This window comes from Hemicordylus capensis, chromosome 4, assembly GCF_027244095.1.
Source record: "Hemicordylus capensis ecotype Gifberg chromosome 4, rHemCap1.1.pri, whole genome shotgun sequence".
Taxonomy (NCBI): domain Eukaryota; kingdom Metazoa; phylum Chordata; class Lepidosauria; order Squamata; family Cordylidae; genus Hemicordylus; species Hemicordylus capensis.
Genome location: NC_069660.1, coordinates 75,125,613 through 75,142,292, shown reverse-complemented (window position 1 = coordinate 75,142,292; position 16,680 = coordinate 75,125,613).

Here is a 16,680-nt window from a genome sequence, read left to right as displayed (position 1 = left end):
TTCCAGCCATATAGCCTGTCAGCAAAGTGGATGGTAAGACATTAACTCTGGCAAGTGAAAAGGCTTCCCTAAGTCTTATAGATTTTCCTAAGTCTTATCACATTTAACAAATAAGGGGCTGGGAATGAGGAACTCTAACCTGCAGTAAAACAATGGACTACACAGTACAGCAGATCTGGTGTCAGTCACTCTCTCCCACCCCTACCCCCCAGTATGAGGAAGATGGACAGCACTGGCATTGAAAGGGACATTTTAAAATATTTTAAAACTAAAAAAAAAAGCATCTGATGCATTTAAAGAAGTTTTTATTCCCCTTGATGCTTTTAGCTAAATGTTCCTCAAACTCTCTTTTTGCCTCCCTTATTGTCACCTTACATTTCTTTTGCCAGAGTTTGTTTTCCTTTCTGTTCTCATTTGGGCAGGACTTCCAATTTTGGAAGGAAGTCTTCTTCCCTTTTATGGCTTCCTTGATGGTCCCTGTTAGCCATGCTGGCATCCTCCTGGACTTAGTGGTACCTTTCCTCCATTTTGGGTATACAATCTAACTGGGCTTCTAGTATTGTGGTTTTGAGTAAACTCCATGCTAGGGATGGGCCCGGACCGGTCCGGAGGCCATTGAGAAAGCCTCCAGACCGGTCCGGACCGGTCTGGACCTTGGCGGTCCGGCACTGGGGGGGGTACCTTTAAGAGCAGCGGGAGGGTTTACTTACCCCTCCCGCCGCTTTCCCGCTTGGCACCGTAATCCTATGTGTAATTGGGGAGGCAGGACACCTCCCTGCCACCCTTCCCGGCGTTGCTTGCAAAATCTCCCAACAGTCCTTTGTGCACGCGCGCACGTCACAGAGACGTGCGCGCGCTCATCTCTGTGACGTGCACACGCGTGCAAAGGACTGTTGGGAGATTTTGCAAGCAACGCCGGGAAGGGGCGGCAGGGAGGTGTCCTGCCTCCCCAATTACACATAGGATTACGGCGCCAAGCAGGAAAGCGGCGGGAGGGGTAAGTAAACCCTCCCACCGCTCTTAAAGGTACCCCCCCACCCCAGTGCCGGACCGCAGTTGGCGGTTCCATGCACACCCCTACTCCATGCATTCTGGAGCGAAGTGACTCTCCTGATTTTCCCTTTCAGCTTTCTTCTCACCATACTCCTAATTTTGGAGAAGTTTCCTCTTCTGAAATTCAAAATGTCTGTGTTAGACTTCCTTGGTGATTCTCTCCCCAACATATATGCTGAATTTGATCGTACTATGGTCACTGGTTTTTTTTGGGGGGGGGGGTGCACTGCCCCTCCTGACCATTCACCACTGCAACTTGGTGTAGAGTTGGTGTAGAGAAACTGCCACATTCGTTGCTGTCTTCAGCGTCAACATGGCTGGCAATGACTTTTGTAAACAATATGATGTGATAATGATGCAGCCAATAAGGTTCCACATTTAATGTTACATATACTGATGCTGTTGCCCTTGATGTTTCCCATGCTGATGCTCACTGCCCATATGTTTTCCTCAGTGTGGCAAATGGCAGCAGGTGGTAGGAGAACAATTATAACTGGAAACTCAGCTGGGGAAAAGGTTAAAACCCCCTCCTCCAGCACCATGATTCTGATCCATTCCCTCTACCCCTGCAGCAGCTACTGCTAAGGATAAAAAGGAGCATAAGATCTGATCATACATTTCCTTGTGCCCTTTCTAAGACTCGAGAAGGCCCAGGGCCCCCTTCCTTCTCCCTGCACTGTGTGTCAATGTTGGGGAGGCCCATGCCCATGTGTGAGGCTACGGCAATTTTTCCCATTGCTCCCCCAAATAGACCTGGATTTCCCTCATCTTGTCAAGTTTGGCCCATAGGGCCAAACCATCACTGAGCTGGTTTGGAAGAATGCCAGCCACAACATGTGATCAGGATGGGGGCATATTGCGAGTGTACCTGTGCAGACATTACTGGAGGATATCCCGAAAGAACCTTTGACTAGTACATTTCTATGGACCTCAGGGAATCTGAAAACTGTTGAGGCATGAAATGGACACGTTAACCCTATTCACACATTGTGTTCAACACTCATTCAATCTGTGTACAATGTACAAAGGCACAGATCTGTACACCATTTCAATTATTCACGTATTATGCTGAACGCAGGTACAGTAGTACCCTTCCTATCTCTACCATGCATTTAATGGACCTGTACCCAGGTTCACTTTTAACATGAAGTGAGGTACAGAAACTAAGGTTCAGATCCCATTATTTCATTCCAGATGATCTCAAATGGCAAGCCACTTTCCCTGTACTCAAGAGCCCTAGTTCACACAACCATTAATTGGGTAGGACAAGCATCCTACCAAAGTTTGCGAGCTGTGTGCACTCCCGTTTTGTGATTGTGTGTGAGTAAAAAGCAAGGAGGAAGTGGAGAAAGTGATCGTGTGCAAGGCTTGCACTGGGTAGGGTGTCTCTGTCCTACCCAAATGCTATACTCCGCTGTTTAATGTTGAAGCCCTCCTACCCATTGCAAGCCTCACATGCGATCAATTTCTTCCCCTCCTACCTTGCTTTTTACTTGTACATGATCACAAAACATGAATGCACATGGCTCCCAAACTTGGGTAGGATTCTTGTCCTACCCAATTAATGATGGTGTGAACTAGCCTAATGTCTGAATAGGGCTCTTGAGTAGTGGGAAAGTGGCTTGCCATTAGAGATCATCTGGAAAGAAGTCATGGGAACAGAACCTTGGTTTCCTTATACCAGACTCAGCACCCTACGACTTGGTTTGTCTCACCTTCTGATGATGTTGCTTTAAGTCCTTACTAGCTGTGTAGCTGCCCATGTCTTACTTCAAATGGGGAGGGGAGTGGGTGGATGGTGGCGGTGGCTGTTTGTACATCTCCAGTTTTCTTCACATGTGGATTTTGCTATTTATCACCAAGGGAAAGGAAACTGTTCCCATTAATCTCACACACCATTTCTGCCATCCCCAGGTTTCTACCTACTGGGCCTGAGTAGGAGGAAGGGGAAATTCTTGCCTTTCATCTATCTAAGACAAAACAAAAGCTGTTACAATAGTGCCTCGGAAATCTGCAGCACTCCTGAAGCAGCCTGGGGGTCAGGGCTTTGTTCCTTGACAGGTCTAGGTCTTCTCAGTGCTGTAATTTCAATGTCAATTTCTGCTAAAATCCCTGCATTTATGCGCTGGAAGAAATTCACAATAGAGCTGGTTAAAATGCTCTAAAATAAATCATCATATCTTTCTCCAGCGAGCTCAGATTTGTTGCAGGAAGCCATCCTCAGTCCCACCCAGCCTTTATGAGGCCAAGTGTACATCACCAAGCAGTGCCAAAGCTTCAAGGCTGTCCAGTAGCCAAGCATCTGGGAATCTGGCCTCAAACTGATATTGCTTTGGAGAGGAGATTTTCCAGGAAACTCCTGATGGGAATTGTAGCTCCAGGGGTGTAGGTATAATTGAAAAAAGTGGGGGGGGGGGTGGGGGGGATGTCCCTGGACCCATGAGGAAGTGGGTAATATCTTGCTCTTCTGCAGCAAAGATATTATGGTATGGGAAGAGGATAAAAGGCAGGGAACTGAGGGGATACGTGCCCATCTTCACTTTTTGTCCCAGGGCCGACTAATACTTTGTTACAGCCCTGTGTAGCCCAACAATATTGGGGACTCAAGGATGAGAAACCCTACTTTAGAAGGAAGGGCCCGGAACTTAGAATGCACCACCAAATGTCCAGCACCAAAAGACAGTGGCCGACATGATGCACAGTCTCCTGTCAATAGTAAGGACACATTGGGGCCACTGCACAGGTTCAAATGGTGATGTGATGGGGCTGCTGCAGAATGACATTAAACCAGAGGTTCCATGGTACTCCAGATGTTGCTGAACTACAATTCCCATCATCCTCAGCCACAATAAATTGTAGTTGGGGATGATGGGAGTTGTAGTTCAGCAACATCTGGAGTACCACAGGTTGGCAACCTCGGCTTTGAACTGTTTCCAAGCAACAGTACAGTATTCTTACCACTGGAGACTGCGCATCATAAAACTAAAGTAACTAACAAAAAAGAAAAAACCAAATAGGTAAACTACAGGGCAAAAACCTGGTGAAAAAGAAAAGTCTTCAATAGAGATTTAAAGATCAGTAAGGAAGGGGATAAACGAATCTGAAGGGGAAGGGAGTTCCAGAGAAGTGGGGCAGCAACCGAAAAGGCCCTTTCACGGGACCTAGTGCCCTGAACCTCTTGGAAATCAGGGACTGACAAAAGGACCATCTGAGATGATCTGACCGGATGAGATGTAACTGGATGGGAGAGGCGGGTCTGTAGGTAGACAGGCGCCAAACCCCACAAGGCTTTGAAGGTCTTATTTGTTTGTTATTTCTCTGTGTAAACCGCCCTGAGCCATTTTTGGACCTTAAATTGGTCCAGGACCTTAAATTGAACTCGATGGACAGATGCTTGTCTGTGTGAAGGTAGGTTCGATGCTGCCTTCCCCCTGCCTTGCCCTCCCTGCCCCAGTAACAGTCAAGTTAATGACCTTTATAAATATTCATAGTAGTAGTCGTAGTAAACTGTAGCTGTGGATACAGTGCTAAAACATTTCTCACTCATTCTAAGGAGATCGCACACCCAGATGTACAGCTGCCCCCTTGGGCAGCGAGGAGGGTTGGGAGCCAGGATGCATCGCCCCCTGGAATTCCAATTATGCACCGCCAAGTGTGTGGTGCATTATGGGGACCGCCCCCCCCCCCCCGGTGCCGGCTGGGATTCCCACAGTCTCCCAGGACTGGCTGGCAGACAACCCTATAAATGAGGCCAAGGGAGTGCTTCCTCCCTTAACCTCATTTTAGAGGTGGGTTCCAGAGGTAGGCTTACCACCGTGGTGCCGCCTGGAGCTGAGCAGCTCCCAGCCATTCTCACACACAAGGGAAACCAGGCTGGGCTTTCTTAGCCCGGTTTCCCCTTTGTGTGAGAATAGCCGCACAGAGTTGTACTGAGAGTTTCACTGGCCAGATTTGGCCAGATTTTTTAAAACAAAAATCTAGAACATGGACTTCTTGTACATAAGAATTGGCAAAGGCCAGTGGTCCACCCTCAGCTTTAGTCACCTGCCATTCTTCCCCAGCACCTGTATTTGAAACCATCTGAGCTAGGGCGAAAATATGTCCAGCCAGTCCTACAGTGCTATGGAAGCGATGAACGGGACTCTCTGTGTGATTAGATAATGGGCCCGTAGGTCTTCAAGGCTAGGCAGAAGAATGGGAGCCCTGTGGGTAGTCATCAGAGGTTGGCCTTGCTACATAAATATGGGGCAGTGCTTAGGGCATCATAAACTGAAATGCCATCTGTGGTGCCCTTTGCACTAGCAAAGAATATTGGTCCTAAGAGAAGAAAGGGACATTAAAAACTAATTCATCAGCCAACAGCAAATTTGCTTACAGAATCTTGACACATGAGTTGCATGCTTTTATGCCTTGTTGGCTGTATGATTAATACAGGCGCTTTCTCTCCCTATGCCGCCTCTGCCCCCTCTACACTGAGGGACGTCTTCATGAGTTAGTCAACATTTTTGTGAAATTAAATTAAAAATACAATTAGCTCGGAGAGAATTCAAGGGCAATGCAGGGTTGAGCTGGCATGGTGATTAATTACAGCTGAGCGGCTGTTGTACCAGTCACCATTCATTCTTTCTTGCACAGAGGAGAATCCTTACAGGTTGAAGCCAAACACAGTGAAAGAGGCTTTTGAGCAGATCCTGGGCAGCAGAGATCTTTGATGCACTACACAGAACTGGTTACAGACTTGATATTATTTATGTTTCCTTATGTTTATTACTTTTGTATTTATGTTTCACCTTTCTTCCATTGTGAAGTTAAAAGCACCATGCATACACCAGTTGGCCACACTTCCAATCACTGATCAGACTTAGACCTGTTTAGCTTCTGGAAGATGGCTGTATCATATGACCTCAGACTATGCCCTGGGACCTGTTATGCCAGAAAATGTGTGTAGGCATGGTGAAACAGACACATATGTGTTCATACAATGGGACTGTATATTGTGGTCCTCATGCTTTACCAATACTGATCTGTATAATATTTGTGTAGGCAAATTATCATATGTAAAAGAGCCCTCACTTGATTAGAAAGGAATGAATTTGCCATTCACTCATTTGTGCTTGCCAGCTGGAGTATTAAAAGTGCTGGTTTGATGATTGGCTTGGCAATTCCCTAATCACTCCTAGGTACACTAGGAAGACTACAGTACATAAGAACATAAGAGCAGCCCTGCTGGATCAGGCCCAAGGCCCATCTAGTCAAGCATCCTGTTTCACACAGTGGCCCACCAGATACCTCCGGAAACCACAGGCAGGAGTTGAGGGCATGCCCTCTCTCCAGCTGTTACTCCCCTGCAACTGGTACTCAGAGGCATCCTGCCTTTGAGGTAGCCTTTAGCCCGCCAGCTAGCCGATGATAAACCTCTCCTCCATGAAGTTATCCAAACCCCTCTTAAAGCCATCCAGGTTGTTGGCCGTCACCACATCTTGTGGCAGAGAATTCCACAAGTGGATTATGTGTTGTGTGAAAAGGTACTTCCGTTTGTTTGTCCTAGATTTCCTGGCAATCAATTTCATGGGATGACCCCTGGTTCTAGTGTTATGTGAGAGGGAGAAGAATTTCTCTCTATCCACTATATCCACACCATGCATGATTTTATAACCTCTATGATGTCTCCCCGCAATCATCTTTTCTAAACTAAGAAGCCCCAGGTGTTGTAGTCTTGCCTCATTAAAAATGTGCTCTAGGTCCCAGATCATCTTGGTTGCTCTCTTCTGTACTTTTTCCAGTTCTACAATGTCCTTTTTTAGATGTGGTGACCAGAATTGTATGCAGTACTCCAAGTGTGGTCGCACCATAGTTTTGTATAAGGGCATTATAATATTAGCCATTTTATTTTCAATCCCCTTCCTAATGTTCCCTAGCATGGAACTGGCCTTTTTCACAGCTGCTGCACGTTGAGTCAACACTTTCAACAAACTGTCCACCATGACCCCAAGATCCCTCTCCTGGTCAGTCACCGAGAGCTCAGATCCCATCAGCATATACTTGCCGTTCCAGGCAAAGGTGCAAAGGATTCAGATAAAGCAGAAGGGGACAGAGCAGAACCACATAAAGCACAGACAGGAGCCTGTGCCAGCTGGTCAAAATGTCAAAAGAAAGATAGCAGACACCAGGGAAGAGATTCAGCGTATAGGTGCTTATATGCCAATGCCAGAAGCCTCCAAGCCAAGATGGGTGAGCTGGAGTGCTTGGTTGCTAACACAGAAATAGATATAGTGTGCATAACAGAAACATGGTAGAACAGTGAGAACCAGTGGGACACTGTTATCCCTGGATATAAACTCTATAGAAAGGACAGGGATGGGAGCTTTGGAGGTGGAGTAGCACTATATGTTAAAGAAGGGATAGAATCTAACAAGCTAGAAAACCTAGATGGACCGAAGTCCACCACAGAAACCCTGTGGGTGACAATACAAGGCCTGAAAGGAAATGTGCTACTGGGGACGTGCTATCGGCCTCTGGATCAAAATGTTGACAGTGACTGGAGTTGCAGGAGGAAATCAGGGAGGCTTCAAGGAGTGGCAGGGCAGTAATAATGGGTGACTTCAATTACGCACACATAGACTGGGTACATTCACAGTCAGGTAATGACAAAGAGGTCAAATTTCTAGATATGCTGAATGACTGTGCCCTAGAACAGTTGGTCTTGGAACCAACCAGAGAGAAGGCAGCCATTGACTTAATCCTGAGTGGCACCTAGGACCTAGTGTGTGATGTCAGTGTCATCGACCCTTTAGGGAACACCAAAAGAATGTTGAGGTTGGTGTATGCTTGACTGTGGACAGTAGGTCTGGAGCAACCACATATATAAAATGTGCAACACAATTTATTAAAAGCCCAACTACTCCAACTCTGATGAAAGGCATAACAGAGATGAATTCAATTTTTTATTGGGCCAGATAGTTGTTTTTAACCTTCATACATGCTTAAAGAAAAGCTTTTTAAACTTTAAACCAATTCCACCTCTTTTAAACAAATATCTGATTTAATGCATATCTTATTTGACCTAGTCCAAATATCTCTCATTTTGTGGGGCCAACATGGCTAGAGGCACACTCTGGTCTAGAGCCACTCCAGAATAGCATTTAAATTGTATTGAATGACAAGGTCAAAGCGAGCTATGACCAAAAGTTCACCAAGAGTTGAGAACTCAATTGATCGATGAAGAATAAAGTATTTGATTATGGGAGTTGAAGTCCAACAACATCTGTGGACCCAAGTTTGAAAACCCCTGCCTTACTCCAAACAGGAGATATTTCCTATTAGCTAAGAGGGGCCTTTACTTCTTTTCAGTTACGTGGAGTTAGCATGTATGCACATGTCTCTTCCCCAACAGGCTATAGTCAGGTAGGGTTATCACATATCTGGGATTGGCTTAGAGAGTCCAGGAATCAGAAGCCCTGTCCAGGATGTAGGGAAAGTGGCAGCCTGGACACAAAACGTCCAGGAATCTAAGGAGGGGAATTGCATTAATGATTTTTACCAATTTTTATGGTGCTTCTCTCCAGACATTGTAGCTATATGGTGTTTAAAGGCTCCATATTCTTACGCTTTACCTGGCACCAGTGTTCCCGACAGGTTAGGTTGGCTCTGGCTCAAAAAACAAAACAAAACTGAGGATGGTAGTCACCCTCTGTATTTTGTTAAGAAGTGTAAAGACAAAAAGAGCCCCCTCTTTCTCTAGAAAGTTTAATTTCTGTCCAGAACACTCATTACCTGATATAGCACCTACTAGGGGTGTGCAAACAGGCTTGAAACCAAATTAGTTCAGTGTCAAACTGGTTCTGTTTGAAGGTTTGGGGTGAGCCGAACCCCTCCATGTTCAACCCCCTTCAGGGGGTTCAATGAGCCTTTAATTTTTTTTTAACTTACCCCCTCTGGGGGGCTTCTCCAAGGTGGCAGGGGGATCTGCAGAGGTTCCTTACTTTAAAATCTTTAAAATCCACCCGATTTGGGTGTCCCCAGCCCTTTCTGGGCCTGTTCCCTAGCACGGTGGCCATTTGGGAGGCTGCCGTGCGTGCACAGTCCATGCAGGGTCCCACTGTGCAGGTGCAGCAGCCTCCAAAACTGCGCCAGGGGATAGGCCCGGAAAGGACTGAATATGCCTGTATATGCCAAATTTTAAAGGAAGGAATGCTGGTGGGGGGAAGGAGAACCTTTGTGGACCAACCCCCACTACTACCTTGGAGAAACCCCCTGGAGGGGGTAAGTTCTTTTAAAAAAACGAAATTTAAGGCTCGTTTAATGGGGGGGGGAGGGTGAAGGTGGCCAAAACTAAACTGGCCCGGTGCAATTTGAGTTCAGTTCGAACTCGGGCCAGGTGGTTTTGTGCACCTGGTGGCTTGTGCTGTGTCCATTGAGGTGGTGGAGGTAATGTCTTGTGATTTCCTTTGGGATATGTTTGAGCTGTGGAGGCTGATGATGTGGATAGGGTTCTCTGTGGTATGAGTACAGCGTCTTGTTCGCTTGATCCTTGCTCCTCCTGGTTGATTTGTTCAGCCGGGAGGGGTGTGAGGTCCTGGGTCCAGGAGCTAGTGAATTCATCACTCAGGGAGGGAGAGGTTCCTTTAGCTTTGAAAGAAGCAGTGGTCTGCCCTCTCTTGAAGTCTTCTTCCCTGGGCCCAGAGATATTAGATGGTTTTAGACCTATCTACAACCTTCCATTTTGGGGGAAGGTTTTGGAGAAAGTTGTTGCTGTTCAACTACAGAGAATCCTAGATGAAGTGGATTTCCTTGACTCTTTTCAGTTGGAGTTTAGGCCATGGCACAGCACGGAAACAGCACTGGTCACTCTGGTGGATGACCTCTATCGGAGCCTCAATGAGGGGAGTGTGCCTCTCTTGGTTCTATTAGATCTCTCAGCGGCTTTCCATACCATAGACCATGGTATCCTTCTGGATCATCTTCAGGGGTTGAGACTCAGGGGCACAGTGTTGTGCTGGTTCCCTTCCTACCTTAGTGCACGGTTTCAGACAATTTGCATTGGAGGTGAGTGCTCTATTCCATGGCCTCTCTCATGCGGAATGCCGCAGGACTAAGTCCTCGCTTCCATGCTTTTTAACATCTATATGAAGCTGCTGGGTGAGGTCATCCATCAGTTTGGGGTGAGGTATCAACAGTATGCTGATGACACCCAATTGTTCATCGCCATCCTGGGCTGATCCGGAGATGCCGTGAATGTGTTGACCCAGTGTCTGGAGGCTGTAAGGCTTTGGATGGGCCAAAACAAGCTCAGGCTTAATCCCTCCAAAACAGAGTTGCTCTTGTTCAGTTCTCGATCTGGCCAGGTTCTGGTTTTGAGTGTTTCCCTGGATGAGGTCATGCTCCCCTTGAAAGAGCAGGCTCATGATCTGAGGGTCATACTGGATTCATGGCTCCTTCTGGAACAGCAGGTGGAAGCAATGGCCAGGGAAGCCTTTGCTCAGCTTTGTCTGGTGCACCAACTGCAGCCTTACCTCAACTGGCAGGCCCTGGCAACTGTAACTCATGCCCTCGTCACCTCTTGGTTGGACTACTGCAAAGTGTTCTCCCTGGGTTGCCTTTGCAGATGACTCGGAAGCGTCAGCTGGCCCAAAATGCCATGGCCCAGCTGCTTATGGGCAGCAGAAAATATGATCATGTTTCACCTTTGCTGAGGTCACGGCAGTTTGCTTCTGGGTCCAATTCAAGGTGCTGGTTATCACCTTCAGGGTTTGGTGCCTGTGTACCTTCAGGACTGCCTCTCCCAACTTCAACCCACCATGTAAGATCGTCTCAGGTGGGCCTTTCCAGAGTTCCGGGCCCAGGGGAGGTACATGGGGCTTGTGGGAGGGCCTTATCTGTTGCAGCCCTCTCCTTATGGAACATTCTGCCTCCTGAGATTCATAATGCCCCTCCCTTCTGTCCTTTAAGAAGCCCCTGAAAACCTTTTGTCAGGCTTTTAGTTTTTAACGGGTGTCTGTGTGGAGAGGGGGTTATTTTTCTTTTTCCCTTTTCTTTTTTTCTTCCCCCCAATGGTTGGATGACATTGTCACAGTCTAAGCCATTGAGGTGTCCCTATGTGTCCCTGCAGCTGTAGCAAATGTGGTTCAAATAGGGTAAGCAGTTCACAGGTTAGCCCACTTGTGCCTCAAATGTTTACGTGCCCACCATCGAATTGGGTTGGATGACATTGTCACAATCTATGCCATTGAAGTGTCCCAGTGTGTCACTCACTGCAACTGTATGCAATTTGGTTTAAATCAGTTAGACAGTCCACAAATTAGTCTGCTTGTGCCTCGGATGTCCATGTGCCCGCTGTCTTGAATTGGAGTGAATGACATCATCACACACCATGCCATTTGGGCATCCCTATGTGTCCCTACAGCTGTAGCAAATCTGGTCCAAATTGGTTAAGCAGTTCACAAGTTAGCCCACTTGCGCCTCAAAAGTTACTCATTCACCATCTTGGATCAGGGTGGATGACATCATCACAAACTACGCCATTGAGGTGCCCCTATGTGTCCCTAGAGCTGTACCTGATTTGGTTCATATTGGTCCAGGCATTGCGAAGTTCATGGGGGGGGGGACACAGAGACACACACAGAATGCTGGGTGATCTCATACGCCTACTGGAAAGTAGGCTAAAAAAGCTGAGTTTTGTGTGCCCCACCCTTGACCATTGTTTCCAAGAACTTTCTGCAACTAATGTGGCAACCCTATAGTCAGGCCATAAAGCTAAATGAAGTGGGCCTCTACAGGCAGCAGATTGTGGTCTAGTTTTTAGAGAAAGCACAGTAGCACAAGAAGGCATGCACACCAATTGCTGTTCTGCTTCAGGCAGCAAAATGTCATGGGCTGGCGCTGGCTACAGTACATCTGAAAACAAAATGGATACTGTTTCTACACAGAGTGTTTGCAATGCAGGCATTAGGGTGTCTTCTTATTATCAATTCCCAAAATGCCTCTGCTGTAGAGCTTACATTAGTGTACACAGGCAAGGGATTGAACTGGCTCAGTCCCACCAGTATTTCTGGATAAAGGCCAAGAAGGAGGCCAGTATAGTTGGTTATTGGACTGCATCAGCTCAGCCACTCCATTATCCTCCCACAGTCAAGATCGCTTGTGCTTTAGATGCATGGCCTACCTGCCTTGAAAAGCAACCGGGCTGGCAGGCCTGACCTGCATTCTAGTGAAGCTTTGATACCAGTGGCCAATACCAGCAGAACTATTAGTACAAAGAGATTAAACCAACCGTGCTCACTTACACGGTTACCGTGGTAACGCCTGCTCTGTACAGTGTGTGAAACACTCCATTCGTTTATTGATTGAGCCCCAGTCAAATTCAATCACAAGTGAAAATGGATTTTTTAATGCGACTATTAGCTGCTTTTGAAAGGCAAATTGAGTTCAGTTATACGAAGTCAGCCATCAAAAAACAATTTACCATCAGCCAGACAGTCCAGATCGGAGCCTGGCTCTGGTGCTTAGGGGAGAAAGTGAAAAAGTGAAAGCCAAAGAAATCAAAAGGGAAGGAAAGAGAAGAACATCATTTTCAGCAGATTTGAGGGATGTGGCATTGTGCATCTCCGTTCTGTGCTACTTCTGCTACCCATTAAGTATAACTATGCTTTCCCTCAGAAAATGAGAGTGTGTTCTCAGTGGGTAACATATACTTGCAAGACAAATGCTTGTGTGTCTTGGGGGTCTTCTTCCAGAGCTGCTGCTGATTTTCTAAAATGTCCCTCTGAATAGAGAGTTGAGTATTCGTGATGAATCAAGAGGGGAAGATATTGTCAGGGGCGTGTCAAGGTTGGAGTGGGCCTGGAGATGAGAATGTGAAATGGGCCCCTCACTGCTTTCCTCTCCTTCACCTTCTGCTAGGTGTAGAACAGATCTCAGTACACGTGGGGGGGGGGCAGTAGAACAAAGAAAAAAGTGGCTGCCCTGCCCCACTTTAATATAAAATCTAGCAGTTAGTTGAATCTACGTCCAGCACTAAAAAACAAAAAACCCAGATTTCTTTCAAGGCAGACACACACACACACACACACACACACACACACACACACACACACACACCTCTCACCCAACTCAAGACCTATCAGTCTTAACCTCCTGTACTCCATCTCAAGCCTAGAACCAGGATTTGGGGCTTGTCCTTGCCTCTCTTTAACATTCAGCTTGAAAAAGATACTTCAGCGTTTGCTTGAGATACTTTAGTTGGTCCCAATAAAGGTATTACCTTACTTTGGATGCTTTCCCTTAATAGACCGATGGCCACCCATTGGTCAAATTCTGGCCACCCATAATTTCAGGGGCCCTATCCCAACCCTATCTGACAGTGCCATGGATTGAACCTGGGACCCCCCTTCTGCATGCAAAACATGTGCTCTTTTACAGAACTAGAGTCCGATGATCCCTAACAGACAAACGTACACCACAGTTAACACAGATTAGGGATTCTAACATAAAACACAAAACACTGGAAAGCAGAACTGCACAAACACCTAGTCAAAGGGAACCATACTGGTAATAAACACCAAGGCTGAAAGCTAAGCAATTGGCACAATTTAACTTGCTCTAGCTAAATGAGTGGGAATCATCAACTTTCTGATGCCAATCTACCCAGTGCCTGCTTCTGCTTTAACATGCCACAGGGCTCTTTGTCTGCTCTTTGCCCCTCTGCTCTGATTCTCACCCTGTGCTGCTGCTCTTCTGCTTTGGATGTCAGCCAGCCCTCAGCACCAGTTTTCTACCTATTTTATTTCATTCATGTGCAGAATGAGTTTTGTTTTGGGCAGCAGTATCAAGGCAATCTGTGCAAATTTTGTATGCCATTATAGATGCAAGTGTACACACACATATCCACAAATATGACAGAAAAAAATTGATTTCACAGTTTTTTCCTTTCTTCCACTTCACATTTGCACATAGGGAACAGATTCAGTCCTGAACAAAAAAATAATAATATCTTGAGTTCGTCCCAGTGAACACAGGTTTACTATGGAGTAAGTGTACATGTGTGTGTTTTTAGTTTATGCCAGCCAACCTTAATAATGTTTAGCCACTCCAGCACTTGTTTCATAGCTAAAATAAGGAGTTGAGTCTCCTTTGTCTCCTGTACTCAGTAACCCACTTAGTTAAAAGTTAACTGGTTAGAGTGTTGGATGAGAATTGGGTTCAAATCCTTCCATACGCAGCCAGGAAGCTCAGGGGATACCAAACTAGATACTGAGGTGACTCTCACGATCGCCAAAAAGTGGGCTAAGGGGGCCAGGTCCGCCTCTTGGCAGTCGTGTGCTGCCACAGGAGACGCGCAGCTCCCAGCAGCAAACTGCGCTAATTCCCCCTCCCCTTAGCCGAGGTTAATGGAGCAAGCACTCCAATAACCTTGGCATTTTGCTCATGTGTTGCCGCAGCGTGTGGCGACACAAGTGTAGACCCCCGACCGGGGCTCGGGGGTGTCTCCCGGATGCCTCACGCAAGCATGTGGGACATCATGGAGCTTCCGGGGGCTGTGCGGCCCTCGATCCCCACAGACCTTGCAGGCTGCAAGACGGAACCGGCAGTCATGTGGGCGGCCAATTCGGCTGCCCGGGGCTGCAGGAACAATCATCTGTGGAGAGAGTGGGCTAAGCCCACTCTCCCCACTAACCCCCTTAAGGTGAGTCTCACTGATTGTGAGACTCGCCTCATTCTCTCTCATCCTAAACCACCTCACAGGATTGTTGTAAGAATGAAAGTAGGAAGAAAGAATCACACAAACACTACCCTGAGCTATGCCAACAGGAAAAGAAGTTACCCACCAGCAATCAGTTTAGACAATCAATCTCTATCTCTCCAAATTTGATTTCAAACCAGACAACAGAATGGAATACATGGAGGCATCCCAGTTGCTTGGGATTTAAGTAGTAAGCATTTCAGGGACAAGAGAGAAAGGCAGCTTTAAAAAAAAAAATCCCCATCATCAACTGATTTGCAAAGTCTTATTTCAATACAAGTTTTTTAAAAAGCATTTATTCAGCAGCTCTTTAGCCCCTTATCAAATGGATGACACAGCCTGCAAAATCCCAACATTGAACACCAACTGTTCTCTCTACCTCCATCATGCTTACTTTTTAAAAATACAAGTTTCTTTTACCTTACCTTCCTCAGTACCAAGGTATCCCCCACCCCTTTCTCATCATCTCTTCCTCTGTTTTCATTGGTCTTCTTCACATTCCACTTGTTCTCTCCACCCGATGGTTACTTTTAAAAACACGAGTTTCTTTTACCTCCCTCCCCTTGCCTTGCCTTCTTGAGGGTCAGTCAGCACAGCAAAACAATGGGATTATGCAGCCCTGAGGGAGCTTTTCCTTTACATTCTTCTTCCCAGGGGTGTATCTAGAATGGGGCAGGCAGGGCACGTGCCCTGGGCGCCACTTGAAGGGGGGCGCCATTTCTTAAAATTATTATTTTTTAAAAGGCTGCCGAAAACAAAATGGCCACCACGATGCTCAAATGGCCTCTTTGAGGCCCTAGGCCATACCCGGCCTCACAGAGGTCATTTGAGCATGTGTGGTGGCCATTTTGTTTTCAGCTGCCATTTTTTAATAAAAAATTATTTTTAAAAATGGCCACCGCACATGCTTAAATGGTCCTTGTGAGGCCCTAGAGGCCAGCAGGGGGAATCTTTGCAGACCCCCTCAGCTTTTAGAACCCCCCAAAGGGGCTACAGGTAATTTTTTTAAAAAAATTAATATAATATAAGTCACTGTACACATATTCAGCTATGTGACTTGTATGTGACTTGTATTTTTCCGCTGATATTATGGTAAAGTTATCTGAAAGATGGGTGTCAGATGTTTGGACAGGGGGCGCAATTTCAATGCTTGCCCTAGGCGCTATTTTCCTTAGATATATTCCTTCTTCCCCTCCCCCTTCCTAATACAACTAGCATTTACTTTACCCACTGCCTTCTTGTGAGTCAGTCTGTCAGCAACAAAAACAAAACAAGGCTTTTATGCAGCCCCCAGGTAGCCTCCAGCCAGCAGCTCGGCTTCAAAGCTCCAGCACTCCCTTTTGCTGCTGCTGCTGCTGCTGCTGCCTGACTTGTGCCTGCCGGACCGTCACTCAATTGGCATGCTCTCAGTTTCAGTGAGTGAGTCTGCGCAGAGCACAGCTGGTCCAGAGCAGCCACGCTGAGAGGAAGACAGGAGGCAAAAAGAAGAAGAAGTGGGTATTGGATCACTGTGCTGCTGCCACAGCAACAGAAAAAGGGAAAGCGTAAGAAATGGGGAAAAGAGAAAGGGCAAGGGCTGGCCTTGGGGGGTCCTAAGAGGCTGTGGGCGAGGAGACATTTGTGTCCCTTTGCCTAATTAATGGTACACCTCTGATATTATTGTCGATTACAAAAGGAGCCTGAAAGAAGGTGTGCTTCAGGGCTTCTTGCTTAAAATGGATAAGCAAGAAGATAAAAACTGGAGAAGTCAAGGAAACAGAATGAAGTTGAGAATGAAGGCAGACACAGAAGAGATCCCTTTCATGGGCATGTCATTCCATTCCTAGAGCTTGGAGCATCTTCCATTGGAGAAAAGACTAAAGAATTTTGGCTTTTTTAAAATTTAGGGG